This window comes from Rattus norvegicus, chromosome 15 (assembly GCF_036323735.1).
Source record: "Rattus norvegicus strain BN/NHsdMcwi chromosome 15, GRCr8, whole genome shotgun sequence".
Lineage (NCBI taxonomy): Eukaryota > Metazoa > Chordata > Mammalia > Rodentia > Muridae > Rattus > Rattus norvegicus.
The window spans coordinates 44,851,743-44,857,112 of record NC_086033.1 but is presented as its reverse complement, the minus strand read 5'-3'; positions in this window follow the sequence as shown (position 1 = coordinate 44,857,112).

Sequence of the window (5,370 nt, the reverse complement as noted above, 5' to 3'; positions counted from 1 at the left end):
GTGTTCTTGAAGGGACAGAACCACAAATATCTGTGATTCAACAAAGTATCTGGTATCCAGCCTGTGGCAACACACATACCACATTTTTCTTTTCATTTTTTACTGGTTATTTTATTTATTGACATTTCAAATGCTATCCCCCTTCCCAGTCTCCCCCACACAAACCCCCTAGCCCCTCCCCCTCCCTTGCCTCTATTGAGGGTACTCCCCAACCTGCCCACCCACTCCGGCCTCAGCACCCAAGCATTTCCCTACCCTGGGTCATCGAGCCTCCATAAGACCAAGGGGCTCCCTTCCCAATGATGCCTGACAAAACCATCCTCTGCTACATATACAGTTGAGCCGTGGGTCCCTCCATGTGTACTCTTTAGTTGGTGGTTTAGTTCCTGGGAGCTCTGGGGGGGGGGTCTGGTTGCTTGATAGTGTTGTTCTTCCTGTGGGGTTGCAAACCCCTTCAGCTCCTTCAGTCCTTGCCCTGACTTCTCTATTGGGGACCCCGCGCTCAGTATGATGTTTGGCTGTGTGCATCCACATCTGTACTGGTCAGTCTCTGGCAGAGCCTCTCAGGGGACAACTATTCCATGTTCCTGTGAGCAAGCACTTCTTGGCACCAGCAATGGTGTCTGGGTTTGGTGTCTGCAGATGGGATGGATCCCTAGGTAGGGCAGCCTCTGGATGGCCTTTCCTTCAGTCTCTGCTCCACTCTTATAGTTCCTGCATTTCCTCTTGACAGGAGGAATTCTGGATTAATATTTTTGAGGTGGGTGGATGGCCCCATCCCTCAATCAGGGGTTGTGCCTATCCACCGAATATAGTCTCCACAGGTTCTATCTCTCTATTGTTGGGTATTTCAACTAATGTCCTCCTTGATGAGTCCTTGAAACCTCTTGGGTCTCTGGCATCTGGAACTTCCCCCTCCCCAACTTCCACTTTCCTCATTTCAAATTCCTGACCCTCTGTACTTCTCCCCCATATCCTCCCATATCTGAACCAGACCCCCTTTTCCCTTCTCCTCTTCTCTTCCTCCCAGATCCCTCTCTCCCTCTACTTCCCAGAGATTATTTTCTTCCCCCTACTGAGTAGGACTGTACCATCCCTTTTGGTGTCATCTTCTTTCTTCTTGGGTTTCATATGGTCTGTGAGTTATATCATGGGTATTCCAAGCTTATTTTTGCCTAATATCCATGTATCAGTGAATATATACCATGCTTTTTTTTTTGTGACTGAGTTACTTCTCTCAGGATAATATTTTCAAGTTCTATTCATGTGCCTGCAAATTTCATGTAGTCATTGTTTTTAATAGTACTTCATGTGTAAATGTATCACATTTTCTGTATCCATTCCTCTGTTGAGGAAAATCTGGATTGTTTTCAGCTTCTGGCTATTATAAATAAGGCTGCTGTGAACATAGTGGAGCATGTGTCCTTGTTATATGCTGGAGCATCTTTTGGGTGAGTGGTATACCTGGGTCCTCAGGTAGAACTACTTTCAATTTTCAGAGGAACCTCCAGACTGATTTCCAGAGTGTTTGTACCAGCTTGCAATCCCACCAGCAATGGAAGAGTATTCCTCTTTCTCCACATCCTTGCCAGCATCTGCTGTCACCTGAGTTTTTGATCTTTGATATTCTGACTGTGTAATGTAGAATCAGAGTTGTTTTGATTTGCATTTCTCTGCTGACTATGAATGTTAAACATTTCTTTTAATGCTTCTAAGCCATTTGCGATTCCTCACTTGAGAATTCTCTCTTTAGCTCTGTACCGAATTTTTAATATAGTTATTTGGTTCTCTGGAGTCTAACTTCTTGAGGTTTTTGTATATTTTAGATATTAGCCTTCTATCAGATGTAGGGTTGGTAAAGATCCTTTTCCAATCTATGGGTTGCTGTTTTGCCCTGTTGACAGGGTCCTTTGCCTCACAGAAGCTTTGCAATTTTATGAGATCCAATCTGTCAATTCTTGATCTTAGAGCATAAGCCATTGGTGATCTGTTCAGGGAATTTTCTCCTGTGCCAATGTTTTCAAGTCTCTTCCCCACTTTCTCTTCTATTAGATTCATCATATCTGGTTTTATGTGGAGGTCCTTATCCATTTGGACTTGAGGAGATAAGAATGGGTCAATTTGCATTCTTCTACATGTTGACAGGAAGTTGAACCAGAACCATTTGTTGAAAATGCTGTCTTTTTTTCATTGGATGGTTTTGGCCCTTTTGTCAAAGATCAAGTGACCAAAGGTGTGTGGGTTCATTTTTGGATCTTCAATTCTAATCCATTGATCTACCTGCCTGTCTCTGTACCAATACCATGAGGATTTTATCACTATTGCTCTGTAGTATACTTGAGGTCAGGGATGGTGACTTCCCCCAGAAATTCTTTAATTGTTGAGAGTGTTTTTTGATATCCTAGGTTTTTTGTTATTCCGGACATATTTGAGAATTGCTCTATCTCTATGAAGAATTGAGTTGGAATTTTGATGGGAATTGCATTGAATCTGTAGATTGCTTTTGGTAAAATGGCCATTTTTACAATGTTAATCCTGCCAATCCATGAGCATGGAAGATCTTTCCATCTTTGAGATCTTCTTCAATTTCTTTCTTCAGAGACTTGAAATTTTTGTCATTACAGATCTTTCACTTGCTTGGTTAAAGTCACACCAAGATACTTCATATTATTTGTGACTATTGTAAAGGGTATCATTTCCCTAATTTATCCTCAGCCCATTTATCCTTTGAGTAAAGGAAGACTACTGATTTATTTGAGTTAATTTTATATCTAGCCACTTTGCTGAAGTTGTTTATCAGGTTTAGAAGTTCTCTCATGGATTATTTTTGGGGGGGTCACTTATGTATACTATCATATCATCTGCAAATAGTGATATCTTGACCTCATCCTTTTCAATTTTTATCCCTTTGATCTCCTTTTGTTGCATAATTGCTCTGACTAGAACTTCAAGTACTATATTGAATAGATGGGGAGAATGGGCAGCCTTGTCTTGTCCTTGATTTTAGTGGGATTACTTCAAGTTTCTCTCCATTTAGTTTGATGTTGGCAATTGACTTGACATAGATCAACATGGCTCAAAGAAGAAAGGGGATATTCTTTTCAGCTAAAGGCACTGAAGCTATCAAACATCTGTAAGCTGACAACAGACGGTGTAATCTTAACCCCAACCGAGTGGATTAGTAGCACAATGTAAAACTATAAAATTCTTCAAGAACAGAGGAAAATTCTTGGGTTCTAAGACTAACATAAAGGTCTTAGATTTGGCAGTAAAATTCAATCAATGAGGGAAAAATGGGTAAACTCAGCTTCATCAAAAGTAAACATTATTGTTACACAAAACCTATGTGAGAGTTTAAAGAGACTACATCTTGGAAGAAAAAGATCTATATATGTGTAATAAAAAGACAATGGGCTGGAGAAGTGGTTCTGGGGTTAAAAGCATGCTTGCTGCTTTTGCAAAGGACCCAAGGACCCAAGTTCAGTTTGCAGCATCCATACCTGTGACTCAAGCTCTCCCGCTCCATAGCATCCTTTTTCTGGCATCTTCAGCGGGTATCTGCACATAATCAGGCACGAGCATGCGCACACACACACACACACACACATGCACACATAGACATACAGGCACACACACATAGATACACACACAGACACACACGTACAAACATGCACACATAATTTAAAAATGCCAAAAATGTATCTTTTAAAGGAAAAGGAATGAGCTGGTATCCAAATACATTTTCAAAAACTTCAAAATCAACAGTATGGAAAAAAAAATCCCAACTAGAAAATAGTCAAAACACAGGCCCACCAAAAACAATATACAAGGGACCAGTGATCACATAAAGTGTCCAACATCATGGTCATCAAAGAAATGAAACTGAAGAAGGCAATGAGCCATCATTACACACATGGGGATGGTTAAAGCAAAATGGGACACCACAGAGCATCGGTAGATGGGACAAACTGTGTCACTCGCCGGTTGCTGACAGCAATGGCATTTTGGGCCATTAGTCCCCAAGTTACAACGTATGTTTACATAAAACATGTCCCTCAAGGTTTATGGCAGCCCCACATTAGAATCCGTCTATTTGCCCACAGCAGTTGTGAGCCCAAGTATGACACAGCCCTACCATTAAACTCTACTCAGCACTGAATCAGAGAGGGACACAATAGAAAGGCTCCAGGCGAGTATGGATACACTGGTGCAAAGGGCGAGGCCAGTCCAAACCCTTGCACACTACTGATGTACTGCTTCTGAAATAGTATCATCGGAAACACAAACACCACCCCACCCTTAACCCCAGCACTTTGGAAGCAGAGGCAGGCAGGTATCCCAGGTGCAAGACAGCCAGGCTCCATGGTGAGGACCTATCTCAAAAGCAGAGGCAGCTGCACCATTGTCCTGAGCTGTGAGGAATTGAGCAGGGCAGGCTGCTGTGGGAGTGGGAGGGAACTGTCAGAGAAGAGGAACTCTTGAGATCCTCTGATGAAAGGCTGTGGTTTTGATGATGTGAAATCACAGCCCTAAATGCATGGCTGGTTTGTGCCAAACACACTCACAAATAGATACAAGGAAAGCTAGTGGGAAGGAAAGCAGGGATGTCTTCATACTCCCACATACTAAAAAACAAAAAAGAAAAAGAAAAATTAACTTAAATACTGTAGATAAGTTGCGTAGAATAAATATGGCAGCTTTTGGTGGTTTTCTGATTAAACCTTAAACCACAAAGGCAAATCCTGGGTACTCATCAGCAGACATGCAAATAAACAAAATCAGAGCTTTGCTAAACAAGGGGGTTGACTTAACCTGGTGAGAGGAAATTTGAAAATTTGATGATGAGTAAGAAAAGCTCTGAGCCTTTTCTTGGACCTGCTGTTCAAGGAAGAGACAAAACATAGTGTAAACTTAATTAAGAGAAGAGAGGATAGAGTTACCCAACCTCTGAGACAATAGTTCCATATTCTAGATAGAAATGTCTGGAAATATCCAAACGGGTCATTTGTCAGGGAATACCAACACCCAAAATTGAATACAAACTTGTTTTTAAAATTCCTAAATAGAAATTCATCAGAGAATAATCTGGAGGGGTTTTGTTGAAGAGTGGCCCTTCTAAAAGCAGAGGCAGAGTCAGGCAGGTTTATAGACAACATTCTTCAAAGGTCAAGGGACAGATGGCTCATTGTCATTCTATTGAAATCCGTTGGGGATGTAAAGGAAAATGGTTTGTTTGGTTCTCTCTCTCTCTCTCTCTCTCTCTCTCTCTCTCTCTCTCTCTCTCTCTCTGTGTGTGTGTGTGTGTGTGTGTGTGTGTGTGTGTGTGTGTGTGTTGTGCATGCATACACTCACACATAAGTACTGGCCTTC